The 17,586-nt window shown below is 31.4% G+C and overlaps 1 long non-coding RNA gene across 1 annotated transcript; it reads right to left on the bottom strand.

Moving 5' to 3' along the window:
* Positions 1–406: 406 nt before the first annotated feature.
* LOC117107611 lies at positions 407–11,542 on the bottom strand. The gene is made up of 3 exons (XR_004445262.1): positions 10,578–11,542; positions 632–813; positions 407–539 (listed from the first exon to the last, which is right to left on the bottom strand). It is a non-coding gene; the product is annotated as an uncharacterized LOC117107611 (long non-coding RNA).
* Between the last annotated feature and the right edge of the window lie 6,044 nt (positions 11,543–17,586).

Genomic DNA, 17,586 nt, shown 5'->3' with positions numbered 1-17,586 from the left:
ACCTGACAAAAATTCTTTAAAATTAGGAGACACTTAACAATGCAATTCCTTATTTTCTTTATTTTCATAGTAAAAATCATTAAATAAACAAAATTTGAATTTCTGTTTTTGTTCTGTGTTTTGTTAGATGTTCGAATCATATTTCGTTTTAAATTAGTAATTGCATGTTTTTAGGGAACTTTTTTTCCCCCCAACATTGACAATTGACATTATTTAAAAATGTCACACTTATAGCGTATACGACAACACACTGTCTGACAAAAGTAACAATTAATAAGGTTCAAATTGGATCTTATTTTCTCCAAGAATCTGCAGCCCTAGAATCTAAAGTCTAGTTCATGAGATATTTTCTATATGTATGTTTAATTATCATATTTCAACCTTTAAACACGCAATTTGTTAGTATGAACAACGATCGAAAATATATAGGGCACATTTAGCAGATTTTGTAGTTCTTTTCAAAACGTAAATGACCCGTCCTATCTACTCACCAATTCAAAATAATCTACCTTGGTAATAACATATGGTGACGGAATTACCTGAGAGATAAATGTATCATATAATGAAAATGATATCAATTCAAATTTAAAGTAGAATGCCTAATTTTAGTAATATTCTCAAGCATACATACCAAGAAGCATGGGGTTAAAGGTGAGCATTCTAACCACCAAGCTAAAGCTTTCCAGAGCTTCTGCAATGAATCATGCTAGACGGAAATCCTTGAATGTTCTCAAATAAAACTCCATTAGGCCTACATTGCTCATCTTCATGTCACAACTCAAGATTCGTTAAGTGTGTGAATTGAGATAATTTCTGAAAAAAAAATGTAATTAATTTCAAAGTATTTTTCATGAAGTATTGTGTAAAAAGTATTGAAGAAAGTAACCTAAGCTTTTGCTGAAACCGTTGCTAAGGTAAGCAACTAATTGGTTCAACAAAACAGATCATTCCTACTGTAATTATGTTGTTTTATTTATATCAATTATAGTACGTTCAATTAATGATTAATTAACGATAATGTTATTGTCTTTGTTTAGGTATTTGACTGAATTTTTCTTTTTAGGCCTATAATTAGGCCGGTTAATGGACCTTTTCGCTAAACCCCGCCCTTAATGTTGCTAAAAGGTCCCCAAAAGACGACAGTGTTTAAACATACCGTACAAAACACGTGCATTTGTGGGAAAACACGTTTCTTTTCAGACGTGCGCGTATTCATGGCCATTGTCTGATTGGTTAGTTGTTAAGTTTGATTGACACTCCTGAAATATCTATTGAAAATTAGAACAACGAAATATTTTCTTTGTTAATTTACAGGCACATAGCTAATGCCATTCCGATATCCTTTGCATGGACCATTTAATTGTCAGGTAATAAATATTTTGTTGAAATCGTAGTAAATATCTATAAATTAGCAAAACATCTATTGTTTTGTTTTCTGTCTTAATGAGAGTTGATACTTTATTTTGATTTGCTAATGAACTATCCAATGCTTTGATTTTTAAGTTTTGAAGGATTTTTTTTTCTTAAGAATTATGAAAGCGATTGGCGCAACGGTTGTGTCTCGGACTCCCAACCTTGAGGTCGGGGGTTCGAACGAAAATTTATATACGCTTCTCTTTCTCTCTCTCTCACTCTCTCTCTCTCTCTCTCTCTCTCTCTCTCTACCCAGAGGAGTATAAATGGGTACCAAACATATGCTGGAAAGGTAAAACGGACTTGCTGTGTTGATGACGATCCCCTCCCCTCTACACACACCCATCCCCACCCACACACAGCCTTGCACACTCTGGCCCAAACGCCAAGGAAAGACAGATAGACACTCTGGCCAGTGAGCTCAGAGCTTCAGGTTTTTGACCTTTACCTTTGTCTACCTACCTCCTACCTTAAGATTTAGCAAGAGACAGTACATTTTAAAATTAACTGTCACTGAAGTTGCTAAACTTGTATTTACACTATGGAGTATTATGGAACAAACACATGGTGTTTGCACATGTATCATTATGCTTATTTATAGGCAATTTCATGTTTGGTCACATCAGGCTTGACAATATGAGATCTTAAATCATTACTATAATGTGTATTTATATAATTATGACATAAAAAATGCTATAGAAATGGAGAAAATATTACGTCAACCATTTTAAAATCAAACTTGCGTACGATGGAAACAGTCAACATTTTACTGACTACCTATATTCAAGATATTAACCGCACTTTAAATTTATATCAAGGTTCAAAAAGTTCAGCTAAAAAAGTATGAAAATATACAACATTATATCTATTTACTATATTCATTCGTAAGTTCAACAAAACCTCTACTAAACTTAACAATTCATCTTCAAGGCAAGAGTTATATTTATTGTAATGATTATTTGTAAGCTTAACTGAAATTCTTACATTTTTAAAAGTTCAACTTGTAAAAGAAGATTAATTCTAGAATATGGAAAACCATTATAAATGAATTCTAAATTCAAATTGAGATTCTAGAAATTCAGCAGAGAATCATTAAGGAGAGGGAGCTGTTTCCTGAGTACAAGGATGCCTAACAGGAAATAGCTGAGTAATAAAAATCAGTTTTGCGAATTTAAATGTGATAGTGAGGTATACCCTGGTTTAGTCAAGTATAGTGTGTCACGTGACACATGTGTGTTCATTGGATTATAATAATAACAATAATAAAAAATATAATAATAATAATAATATTTCAATGTAAAATGTGTTTATCAAAATACATTCATAATATTTGTAAGACATTTTGTATTTTTTTAATATGTACGTAAAATAATTAAGCATGCAAGGTACCCAATGTGATAATATTTACTAGGTTATAAAATATTTAACGTGAATATGTAAACGTTATGTAGGCCTACAAGATATGACATATATACTGTCTCTTATACACATCCTTTTAATACTGTATTAACTCAGGAGGTTAATTATCTGACCCGTATGTTGTGAATTGACTTCGTTAAGGTATATTCACGAGACAGCAAAGGCATAGGCCTACGTGTATTGTTTTTAGATGGTATTTGTATACAAAATATACGAGAAATATTTCATGTAAAAATAGTTTGATTTTATACCGTACACTAGATTTTTTAAAGGTTACTGTATTGTATTTCGTTTTAATTACTCATTCATTTTGATCATTTAAGTGAGTTATCAAGTTTAACTCTGACTATAGGAGTCTGCCTACAAGTTTCTGTTCTGTGTTAATCAAGTATTTGCAAGAAACGCGACAGATGGCTTCGTCTTCGGGCAACAATTATTGCCTTCACTTTTGTAGACAGATAGCAATAAAGATGGTATTACAATGGATCTGATCTACTGATATAGCTAAATGTATGGCCTCAGATACACTTATCGTTTAAAGCTGGATTTGTGAATCATTCCGTTGGTCAGTTATCTACTATTGATATGGTTGTTTGAAGATAAGTGTCATCAGCAAGCTCGCAAGACACAAACAATACGCAAACACATTATACAAATATGTAGGCATACATAATATGTATTTGTTCGTATAAATTATATATATATATATATATATTTAAAACGATTGTACGAGTTGCAAATATCATCAGTAGAGTGCTCAATTGTAATTAAATCAGAGCGAATTAAAACAGAAATAAGAGGTTCAACAGTATGCCTAATCAATCCTTCTGTTGAACCTCTTATTTTTGTTTATATATATATATATATATATATACATATTCTTATTTTCTTTTTCACTACAACTATAGCTTTGTGTGACGAATAATCGTAAAAGTTTATATATAGGCCTATTACAATTTCTTAGTACAGTTTTCGTTGTCCTATCTACAAGTTTATTATTGACTTGTAAATTAAAAACTAGAATATATCTAGCGCTACAAAAAAGTACTACTTAAGATAAATAACTCAGTTTGAGTTTCAGCCCGTATCGGTTGTTGACCCTGCTAGACGTAATCACAAAATTATTAAATTGCTTTTAGAATTAAAGATAATTCCAAATTGAGAAAAATATTAATCTATTTCTGAACAGTCAGCTTGGCATCGGCGATGGTAAACAGTCAAAAACAAATTATGCTTTGATATTTATTGAGAGTCTGTTTAGATAAGCAATTCGGTAGTGAGTTTGTGTTTGATTCATATGTATGTTTTTTGTGTAACGAATAATATGTTCCTAATTTTATTCGATGAACGTGTAATGGCCACAGTCTACTGCAGATGATTGATGGAGTGATGTCATAACGTAGTGAGACAAGACTTAAGAAGGTTTTCGTTAAAGTCAGGCTTGTAAAATAGCATTCTCAAAATGCAGGCCTGTTTAAAGCTAAAAGTAATTTTAATGTGCAGCATGTTGAAGTACATACTTAATCCAGTCTTAAAGTTGAGTTCCATCTTTCGTATTTATATAATTGCATTATATGAAGCTGGAAAAAACAAAGCCTATTTTTTAAGTTGGGGTTCTAAAAAATATACATTAGTAATATTGTTTAGTAAAGTCTTTCGTTATAAATGCAAAAAGAAAAGCAGAAATCACTTTAAAGTAAATACATACATTTCTTGGACCACTGTAAACTTTGTATTTCACTTCATTCCTTAGTTAAAATTTATAGTTAAATTATAATATTTACTAGGTTATAAAATATTTAACGTGAATACGTAAACGTTATGTAGGCCTACAAGATATGACATATATATGCAACGGTTATTAATCAAATGAATCATTCGATTTTTTTTCGTTTCTTGATTATATTTGGTAATTAATTTCATACAATTTATTTTACAAAGTCAGTGGTTTGGTCAAATTAAAGAACAATACACACACAGAGTACATACGTACATACATAATTGAAACAATGCTTATAAATCAGATGAGTCACTTTTATTGGATGGTTCCGTCGTGTCAAACTTCTTTATGATCTTGTTTTGATTATACTTATTATGGGCAGTGTTTAAGAATAATAATATTATTAATATTAATAAGACCTAATAATGCTGATAGTAATAATAAATGCAATAATCATTGTCATATTAAATATTATAATATTAATGATAATATTAATTACTAGTAATATAATTATTTGTAGGATTTAAATAAAAATTACACGTTTTTATGGGTACAAAGAAAATGTAATTTTATATATTTTTATTAATCGTTAAATCTGAGATATATCTCAGGATCATATAATGCTCGTTAACACAATGCCGAGAGGATAAAGGCGAATTAATGTGCGTCACTCACTCAATGGTTAGACTTAAACCCAGCTATTATTGTCGATCAAATGGTAGTGATGTAAGTCAGGTCCAAGAAGATGGCTTCCGTTTCCTGTATTTGCTCTGTAATCATTTGAAGAAGCATGCATTCTATCATTAACATCTCACTGGAATGAAATGTATTCCTAAATATAATCGTTAATATAATACACGAGAAAATATCAACTGCATTTAATATTGATAACGGATAGTTTAAAATAGAGAAATTGATTATTGATATTTGAAGGATTCGAAATATTTAATTTCAACTTACATTCATAATAATGATAATTTGATATTAGCCATCTGTAGCGCCTCATGCCAACAAAACTTTAAAGGCTCGTTTGGTTTTTAACCCAACTTCTATTTTTACACATCTAGGGGTTGGTCACAAGCTGGTTTTTAGCTTTGATGGGTGCTATAAAACGACACAATTTATTAATAATAATTTCAACGGCTCCTGACTACTATTATTCAGTGTGTTTTCAGTTTACTTTTCGTTAAAAAATATTTGAATTTACATTTTATTACATACACTGAAATGAAGGCTGCGACAATTCGCTCAGGTAGTGATTTATCTGTTGGTATTACAGCACAACTGACCAGATATTCAAGAGATATGAATTTATGTTCAAATTGAGGTATTTATGTTTCCGAGTTAACATTTTGTAATGGTCGAACCATTAATCTGTAGAACTTAGCTCGATACTGTTTGATTTCATAACTTACAAGCGGGTATAACAACAGCGATCAGATTTTAGTGCAGAGTTTACAATATAACTTATGGCTTAAGGGATTGAATATTATCGTGTTTCAGATTTGAATATGCACTCCTGATGGATATGTGTAGTTGGTGATAGATTGACGCATAGTGGTTTGAATATTGGGTTATAGACAGAAAATCTTCGATATCAATACCGTATATTAATATCGGCGTATAGTTTAAATGAATAAAAATCATGTAGCCTGAATTGAAAGCTGTGGTTAACTCTCATGCTTTATCCAAAATTTATATCATAGCCAACATTTAGCCACGTATAATTTCTGATTTTTAAGTATACTCTACTTTGTATTAAACATAATTGTATTTCCTTGTGTTCATTCAAAGTCCTAAAGTTAAAAACCTATCCCAGATACAATCGTAAAATATAATGAATGATTGATAATTTATGGTTATGATAACGACCTATGTCTTGTGATGTGTAAGAATCCGATTAATACTCATTAGGCCTATGCTGTTAATGATGGAGGTCCTAGAAGCATACTGTATATTTATCTTTTGGCCTTATTTAAACCCAAGAATAGGGCCAAAACTCAAAATTGCGGATGTTAACATCTATACAGTAAGTATTACTGATTATTCTCAGAATCCGGCTACACTGTATTTACAAGGTTGGTGAATATAATATATCACAAATAGTGAAATAAAGGAATCGGCATGACAGGTGAAATCGCTCGTTTGCCGCTTGCAAGTGTGCTGGTATTAAAGTGGCGGCGTTCATCCTCCTATGCCGTTAAAAGTTAAGGAAGATGAGAGCTCCATGCCGTGATTGGTTGCGATGCACTGCGCAATCCACATGTTTTATCTGTACGCGTTCACTGACCAATGAAAATATACTACACTCGTTGTAGCGTATACGCATTTACGGAAGATACGAGATCACGTCAGCAAGTGAAATGTCACTTTAACATCGCCACTTTGAGAACAGATAGAAAGTGCTACTGTAATTACAAGTATACATTACAGACTGCAACAACGCCGAATATTAATATTATTCGGTTTATACAATTTGTAAGATCTGTTATACATCATTGGTATTAACTTCAGTCACATTTTCCTCAACGTTACATTAAACATGTAATTTACATACCTTCAGGTAACATAATAATTAAAGTTTCCTTATCGCCCAAACATTAGTCTAGTCTACCTGTTTTGCTCCAAAACATTTTAAAGAGAAACAATATAGTAGTCATAATAATGAAAATAATTATTATTTTGCCGGTGGAGTAGGTGAGGGGGTGCTCACTTTGGTTTCACCTGGATCTCCCTGCGATGGTGATGATAATGAAAATAATGACAATAATGATGATGATAAATACGATTATGAGAACTATGCAGATGCAGTTAAGATTAAATCAACATTGCCATTGTGCGACCGTCAGTAATTAAGGCTTTCCAATGTTTATTACACTCCTACATAATTACTGTATGTAGATTGAAAACAATTTAATTAAAACTACTCAAAAATATATCGTATGTTGTACTGTATCAGGACTAATACATCAGTAATAATACAGATTATCATATTAGTAATATAGGCTAATAATAATAATAATAATTATTATTATTATTAATAATAATATAGGCTAATAATAATAATAATTATTATTATTATTATTATTATTATTATTATTATTAATAGAGTAGTAGTAGTAGTAGTAGTAGTAGTAGCAGTAGTAGTCAGCAGAATAGCAGTAGTATTAATAAGCATACATGTCTCTACTTTCAAGTTAGCATTTACATTTACAAACAAATTACCAAAGCTAATCAAACAATCGTCATATATGTTCTCAGTGAATACATTTTTAACATAACAGGCGCACAAACACTCGAGGACGTAAAACTATGTTTCGCCATACTGCAATTCTTAATGCAGTGTTGTACCACATCTTACACAGCGCAACGCTTTCAATGATTTCCAACGAAGGTAATTACCAATCACAAGATATCCATCCGCTGAGTTCGCGCAGCGTTCAACATAATGAAATCTTCAGCATAATCTTATAGTAAAATGTGCGCAGATGGTCAGTAATTAATTCTACCACTTCGTATTTATATGCAATAGCGTAAACTAAGCCTTGTTTTAAACGTCAAATGTCTTTGTTATACTCTTGTAAACTAGATTCAATATTTTCGAAATTTTATCGTCTTTTTACAGTGGGTTTATGTAATTTTATTCTAATTTATTTCTCAAAATAAACCTATATAGGCCTACGATTGCTTACGTGGTTAAATGTTATAGAATGTATACCATTGATTGTTTGAGTTATGTTATTTTATTTATCTTTTGAATACGGCAATGAAGACAAAGTGAAGGAATTACTAAGCTAAAGACGTACAATATAAAATAATATATTTCACGTGACTCATGATTCATCATAAACAGAACAACACATGCGTGTGGCTAGGTTACATATGAACTCAAGTAATAGCTAGCACACACTTACGACTCATTGATAATATAACATTTTCTTTAAGTATGAGTCGCAAAGTCACACGTCTCCTGTGATAATATGTAGGGGTGAAATCAATTTTCTTTATTTTTCTTTGTCACTATGTCGTGCTAGTGGAATACACTATATAATTATAGACTAAATAACATGACACATTGCAACATTATTAATATCATTATACCTATCTATCATTTGATCTATTAGTCGGCTTAAGCCCATTACTATTATTATTATTATTATTCCTATTGCTTTCATTATCATTATTATATGATTATCATTATTTTATTATCATTTTCCTTATAAAGCTATATACTATATGCTATACATCGATATTAATCATATTCTCGTATTGGTTTAGATGAATCCGTATTATTTCACATTATCTTATTTTGAACCAAATATTCGTCATACTCTACTTTATCATATCGTACGTTAACATGATGAAGTCAACGAGATATAATGCCTTCGTTAGTATAATACACTCAAGAATGGTTTTGAATAAAAATTAACATTAACCCTTTGGGATATGTGCGTCAAGGAGTACCTCAAATTGCTTGGATTTTATCAACTTCAAGTGTCTTACATACTGCGGTTGTGTACGGATTTATATTTTTAAATGTTAAATTAACCCCTATGTCAGAATAGTTGAGTAAGCACTAATGATTCCAATGTTACAAGCAAACTCAATGTTGGCCTCATGATAGAGGTGGTAAAGCAACGATATGAACTATACTTTTGTGTATAAAATTAATTATTTTTTTATTTATTATACATTTAGTTTCCATTTCAGTTAGTAAACAACAAAACAAGAACACTTCAAGTAAATTGCAATTCTATGAAGAATGGATTTCTAAAATAGAAAATAGATTGTCTTGTGTGGAAAACCAGTTGATGTTACCCAGAATTCCCTTCATTATTTACCTATATGTCATGCGTCTACTACTAACAGCATTGATTTTTAAAATAACAAAGCTATTTGGTAATTATTGTTTGCCACACTGTATACGCTACAAGCTCTGTGTATCAAAAATCTGACAATAGCGCAGAAGTTCAACGATTTTTTTAAACAAATAAACGGAACAAATACAGTTGATTAACAATTTAAAGTCAGTAATTGATTATTGTTACTAGCTGCTTTTTATATAGCCTATTTGATGATTTTAGGCCAATGATAAACTACATATTATATATAAACCAATGTTATGTATAAGTTTACTATGTGACTAATCAATAAGACTTGAATTTTGGAAAATTCTTGCAGATTCTATGAATCTATGAACGCATTTAATTTCGCCCCAAGTCACGTGACCTTGGACTCGACACAAAGACCTGTATTTTAAAGCGTTTTCTTTATAATAATTTAATGCGAATTAGAACTTTTTATATTGAAAATGGAACAATCGATGAATAAATTGCTAGAATTTATCGACAACACTAAATTATACAACCGGAAAGCTTTTGATAAAAAAGGGATCATCAAGCTTAAATTACAGTAAGTACAAGGCATAACATAAGCAATGTATTTACAGCTATAGGCTACTTATTGACAGCCTGAATGTACTACAGCCAGCATTGTATTTGATTTCATCACAGGCATAATAAGAATTATAACACTCCATAATTCAATGTCAATATCGCTAATTACTCTTTAACGACAGAATTATATATATATATATATATAAATGTATAGTAACACTAAAAATTTCCCATTGTATTTATGTACGTTTGTGTGTATTTATGTATATTTGTGTATGTGTGTATGTTTATGTATTTGTATATGTATTTATATTGATATTTATATTGCTGTTTTGCTCCTTTTGTATTGTGTTGTCGAATTATGAATGAATAAATAAAAAAGAAAAAAAATTCCCATTCACACGATCTGGCAACTTAAGCTCATGTTTTATTGAAGTTTGTTGGACTGTAAAGCGGTGTTTAGGCCTACATTATCTGTATTGCTGTATTTTTAGACTATCACGTCTGCAACTTATTTCATCATGAGTTATGATAATTTTGTTCTTAAAATAGTGACCAAATTATTTGCCATAAATCCTATCACAACGACATGACAAGGGAATTTTGGATAACAAAACAAGAAGGCTTACCTTTCTTCACACATTACTAGAAACTGGCATCAAAAATAGAAATTGCACAATGTGAAACATTACTTGAGTTAGTCTGCAAAGCGGTACCATGGTGGTTGTGGAAGCCGAAGAAACGTTAAGTCCATATAAATTCTGATGGTCCGAAGAGATATCCACCGCATTGGTACACCGAGAGTAATGAGCACATCAGCAACGCGAAGGAGAATGACTGCCTCCTTCACCCCGAGATGATCTCGGGCAAGTGATATCCAGATGTGTCTGAACGTCTTAATATAGCAAAGCTAATCAGTGCAAAGACAAAAAAAATCATAAACTACTCGATTATGATCATTGAGCACACCAACAATGAGTCGGAGGCTTATTACCAACGATTGTCCGGACTCACGAAGCATGAAATGAGATGAACTGGAGGCTATCCACGTTTAATTGTTTAAATTAATTATAATAATGCAGAACCATGGGAAAAAATCACTTCTTAAATTAGACAATAGCCTTCTATTAATTACAAGACGCGGATTTGTATATTGATGGATTGAATTCTCACGCCAAAACGAAAGAATAAAATAATAACTAAGAAGTGAAATTTTAAGTACATAAACACGAGAGCATATTAATCCGAAAAGCTACACAAACAATAATTTATCAGCTGAGCAGGTGACTAGGCCAAAGTGTGGAAATTATCAATTACGTAAGATTTGGTCACATGACATCGGAACGTTGATTTCAACGATTGAAGTTCCCCTGGAAAAGACTGAAGTACTGAATTTCAGAATTATTTATCATTATCCTCGGCTTACGTCGATGAACGTTTGCCTGGATATGTTGAAGACAGATGTGAGATTATTGGTTTTTCCAGTCTGTAGTATATTTTTTTTATCAATCAGTAAGACCCAAATTACTATCTATGGCAACAAAAATTAGAGCCGATTATTTTTATTGGGATTATTTTTTTTCTAGTATAAAAAAAAAAAAATTAGAAGAAACATTTGTTCTAATTTAATTAATTTAATTTTGGTAAACGGATACTTGTATAGTATTTATTTATGTTATTGTGTTTAAGTTTTGTATCTGTGTTTTTTTTTTTTTTGTTTTTTTTTGTTTTTTTTGTTTTTTTTTTTTGTTTTTTTTTACTATATACTAAAATTATATATTAAAGTACATGGAGGTCAGTTCGCATCTAAATCAACTTATCTGCCTGTGAGATATTAGGTTTTAATTTAACAAGAAAATATATACCTCTACAATTACTGGTATGCGACAATCCCGTCTTGGTACAGATCATTAAATGGTCTGGCAAATAATTAAAATATTTTAGTGAGGAGCCTAATAAATTTGAAAAGTAGAAAAATAATTTCCTCCTATTGTGCCATTATAGTTACCAAATTTTGGTAACTCTAATATATGAGTTGTTTGTTAATTATTATTATTATTATTATTATTATTATTATTATTATTATTATTATTATTATTATTATTATTATTATTATTATTATTATCATTATTATTATTATTATAACTATTGGTTGTGACATTGCTAAATTCTTCAATCTGGAAGCATTTTTATTGTTTTCTTACTAAACCATCAATGGTTGGTAGGAATATTACATACAATGATAAGTTATTACATTTGGTGAAGTAACTTTCATTCCTTAATATGAGCGATTCAATGTTTTAATTAAATAGGGTTTTTTTTTAATTTGTGACATGTTTGAACTCTTGCAAAATTAATTTCATAAGTAAATCTTTTATTTTCTGGTAATCAAGGCTGATTGTTTAATGTTAGCATTAATTGTATTAATGATAAATCGTAGCATCATATCACATGTTAACAAACAAATGTTTACCACTGCTGCTTTGAATTTAGAATTGATCTGTGACTGCAATCTCTGACTTCGCTCTAAATGTCTACTCATTTGCATCATTGATATTGTTCTTACATTGTCACCAATCCGTAGATATAAAGTGAGATTTCAGAAGAATTTTGATTTTTTTTTTCACATCAGAAATGAGTCTTATAGATGCTGAATAAAGTGAAGTATTATACATGTGTTTTGGAACGTGTACTTAATTGCTTGCTGTAACTTGCGTGTAGGGAATTACCTGTTTGCAGAAACTTGTATGTACAGCATTATGTGCTATAAATTACCTCTGGCCAATTGCGTGTTGAGCATTCCACGCAGAGACGTGTGTTTTGAAGATAAAATTGCGTGTATACTGAAGTCTGTGTTACAAATTACTCGTAAAAAGTGAACTTCGTCCATTGGTAGCTTGGTAGCTTTATAATTGATGAATCCTCTAATCAAATAAATGTCCCTAAATGTAATAATGGTCCTAAGTGTAAAAAATTAAGAGCCTAATAGTTATAATTGTCCTATGTAACATTTGGCCTTAAATGAAATAGAGGTGAAGAAACTTTCGACTCTAAATGTAACAAAGGTTACTGAATGGTCACATAACGGTTGAATGTGGTGACGTTTATTCAGGCGATCATACCCATGGACCTAATTACATTTAAGGATAAAAGGTATTAATCTTTAAAATCTTATTACATTTAGAAACACTTATTACATTTAGGGCTTCAATAGGTTTGAATGTTTTGTATAGTGATAAACCGTTGTAATGCGTGTATAAGTGCGTAAAAAAATAACACTTAGTCACGTGGTGGATGCAATGATACATATTTCATGAAACGTTTATATTAGTACCATGCGTACCTGTAAATTGCGTAGGCATGTGCGTTGATAAAGTGTGGACTGTTGCGAAAAAAATGAGTTTCTGAAGGATTAGTGATGTTTACGTTGTAGTCTTGTTGTGTATGGATGGTAACGAAATATGCTATTCGTTTTAATGTATTTATTATGATAAACGTGCTTAACTGAGTATTAAGAACTAAGTGTTGTATCCAAGCGAAATATTTTAGCGTAGCTTAATTTTCTAGCAACGCACTTAAAAAATAAAAATTCCCCCAAAAAACATAAGACTTTTTGTGCCGATTACAGTGGTTTTTTTGTTGGACCCTTCAAGAGGCGGGAATTACAGGAATGGTCTATTTATGACGTCAGGTACAAATCATACGATTATATGACACCATATTTTCGTACATGAGCACTGTTGTTATTATCAGTATATATATGTATATATATATATATATATATGTATATATTCTATATATACATATAATTATATATATATATATATATATTTATATATATATATACATTAACAAGAATTTAAATAAAGTTTATGTATCTGCCTCAGAATAAAATATGTTTTGTACAAGTACTTTCGACCACAGGTCATCATCAGGTATACATACAGATGACAAATGGGATAACACCCTGCCGCAGTAGAGGGAGAAATTCAGAGTGACAACAGCAGGGATGGATTTAGGTTAGGAGGAGGAGGAGGAGGAGGGAGTCGGCCCAGCCCCTCCCCTTTTTTTTGGAAAGTGAAAACAAAAACAAGAAAAAATGCCTCTGAGGTTATTTTCGGGCCTCTAGAAAACAAAACTTTTGCGGGGGCTTTACCTTTAGCGTAGTGCTGCCTTTTGATATTCTCCCTCCCTTTCGGCCCCCTTTCGGAGATCTCTGGATCAGCCCTGAACCAAGCCACATTGCATAATTTATAATAGTTATAATATTATATATATATGTATATATATATATATATATATATATTATAATATATTTTCATGTTTATCAGTTTTGTATTATTCAACACACGCAAAAGAAAAAAAAAACCCTAAAAGGAAGTTAACTAATGCACTAGCTCAGCTGGTTGAGCCTTTGAATTTTATTCGGTAAGTTCTGAGTTCAAATCCCGATATATGTCTGCGAAAAATGGTGTACTCATTTAAATTTTCAATTGAAAGTTAAATATAAAAGAAACACAACATACAACTGTTAGAGTACTGTCCAACTTAAATAGCTCATTACAGACAGCGTGTAATTTTAAATATCAAAGAGCAGTATTTACTGATGGTAACATTTAAGGCTATGAGAAGTCAGCATTCTCATTGATCCATTAACCCAACTTGAAGCACGACCACCGGCCGCTTAATCTGAGGAGAAAATCCAAAACTGCTCCATTATTAATATAAATGAGACACTAACTGTTTAATACTCTGCTTAACATCTATTATAAATATATTATTATATTACTTAAAGCTTTCAAGTACATAATCTTTGTAGACACTAAGTCACGTGACCTATATCATTATGATTTATTCTATTTAGATTATTATCGCTGTTTATTTTTATTTTTTTTTATTAATTTTTATTACTACAGAATTATGTCGAGTAATTATGAGTATTTACTGATATTTTATTAATTTATTTAAATATTTCTAGTTTATCGTCTTCGTAACTACAATATAAATTAATGAATTAGTTATTGAAGAATTTAAAGGTTTGAAGGCGCTCGTGGACTTTTTAATTGATCGTGCTGCCATGCAAGAGCGTTGTCTTTGTTCTTCGTGGCACTGTAACTGTAACTCAATCTCTAAAGCCAATTAAGAACGGAGGCACTTAAGTTTAATTCTGGACGCAGGCGCACTCCTTAGACCTAGCCAAATTCAGGAAAACTACGTACATAATAAGTACAACAAAAATGTCGAAGAAAAAAACTTAAATAGTGCGTAGTCACGCAAGATAAAGATCAATTGAGTCGCACAAGTTTGGTAGGTTTAATGTTATGTACACGTACTGTACGTTAAAACGTTAATGTTTTTATTATTTATTGGGGAACTGTTAAATTTGAATTATATTAAAACATGGTATACAAAATCTCATTGCTTTGTAGTTATTTTTCTTATTTATAGGGTTCTTATCCTGCGATTTCTAGACCATATTCTTGAGAGTATTATACATTCTAATCCAAAATAAACTTAGTTTTCGTTTTAAAGAAATTCAGGTAATTAATTGATTGGCCAATTCTACACGTTTAGTTGACGATTTAAATCTACCAAGGGAACTGTTCATTCCAGTAGTTGTAAAAGTGCTGAATTTGACATCAATTGAATTAAAAACAAACTTGGAACATCGCCTTTCTTCGAAAACCAATTTCCTTGGCAAATAAAATAGCCTATAATAAGAATCGACAAGTAAAAAAAAAGGCAAGTTAAAGTAAGAGTTGGTCGAATTTCTTGAATAAACAGATTCTGACAAAAGAAGGTGGAAAGTAATGTGGATCAGGCGAGGAGGAATGGGAATTTGATTTTCATACATGCACGTGTAGCTGACAATTCGTTTCAATTATGCATTTTTGTTTGCCAATTTGAGTTTGATTTTTTTAAATTCTCATATCAGTGTCTAAATGGGAATTGTGAGGTCATTTCACTCTCTTGTAGATACGGAACTGCACTAGTTCTCTTGTTGCACTAACATGGAGCAGAGATATGTAAATCATTGCCGAGCCACTAGGACTGATGCTTATCCCCAGTTTTTGTAGCGTGTGAGACGCTGGTCCAAAGCAGGTTAGGCCTACTCCTCGAGATTTGCCCGTACCCATTGACACAGCTGGGTAGACTGAAGCAATGTAGATAAATTGCCTTGCTCAAGCAGACAAGCAACATTCAAAGTGAAGGATTGAGACCTCGACCTCGAGGATGGGATCCAAACCATTTCCACTGCTCTAAACGGCTTCCACATGGAGCAGAGAAGGCAAATCAATATAATACGCCCTCATATCGTACGTAAATATAAATGTACTATAATATCTAAATAGATATACATCAAACTTTAATAGGTAATACGCCTATATATATACATATTAAAACCATTCTGACCTGATATATTTAAATGATAAAGAAAGAAAATAATATAAATAAGAAAATCAAAATTGTGCCCCTTCAATGGAATAATATTAATATATTCTGATATTTTCAAGTGATTAGGTACTGGATCGCTCTGTTGATACAGAAGGAATAATTAATGGTAAAATATTCAATATGTTAGTGTGGATTACCTTGCCTTTCGGATCCATTTATCCCCACGAGAATCAAAAATAACATAATATAAGACATATCTATAGTGGCATTGATTAATATATTTTAACAGGATTAAATGAACCTCTGCTTTTGTAGTGTTTAAACAACCTCACACAATATATGTCACATTTGTAATTTCTAGTTATAGGCCTACAGTATACTTGCATGAAAAAAGCCTGTTTTGATTTAAATTGGGCTTTTAAATTAGAACAGTGGGTAAGAAAAAATAGATTATGTGAGGATTTAGATATCCTATTAAATTTCAATGTTGAACGAAGTTTAAATTAGTTTTCAGTTAAAAATTGAGCCAACATAAATACGGAAAGAGGATTCCCTCACCTATTATTTTATGACGTCACATACGCCTATACAACAGTGTACGTCCATACTAATAATACCACAGAGGTCGGCCAGTATATCCCAAATATGGTAGCAAAGTTTTAATGCCCAGTTGTTTGTTAAGATTCTTGTTATGTTGTCTAAATGATTAGTCGTCATACTGATACATGAGTGTTAGATGTCAAGATTAAGTTAACACTGCATAGCCGTATGTGACCCGAGGAGAATAGTAGTTTGCCGGTGCCATTCTAATCTCGCCACTACAATAAGTATAAGCTTAGTAAAAACATATGCAATACTTTAAGCGGATTCACTTTACACGGTGAAATCAATTCCAAACTTAAATGGCTTCTATGCACTTTGCAAAGCGAATCGTGAAATGTATTATGGGTAATTGCGATATCTAGCTTAAAGTGTTAATTTGCTGCTGCGGCAGAATATCTGCAAGCCGGCAGATCTTATTATGTATAACTAGCCATAGGGCGTTGCTGCATTAACAGTGTCGGCTAGCAACAAAGCTTAATAAAACAGAAACAATCCTTGTGAGATTATACTAAATATAAAAAACTGGTTCGACATTTGATTATTATCTGTAAACCCCTTCGATTTTAACCTACAACCTCCCAATATACCAAAACAGTTAATATGTTATGAACCAGGTTAACTATAAACAACATTATTCAG

This window comes from Anneissia japonica, unplaced genomic scaffold (assembly GCF_011630105.1).
Source record: "Anneissia japonica isolate Jap-2015-1 unplaced genomic scaffold, ASM1163010v1 scaffold5330_len1712360_cov203, whole genome shotgun sequence".
NCBI classification, from domain to species: Eukaryota; Metazoa; Echinodermata; class Crinoidea; order Comatulida; family Comatulidae; genus Anneissia; species Anneissia japonica.
Note: the sequence above shows the minus strand (reverse complement) of the source record. Positions and strands in the feature narration are given on the sequence as shown.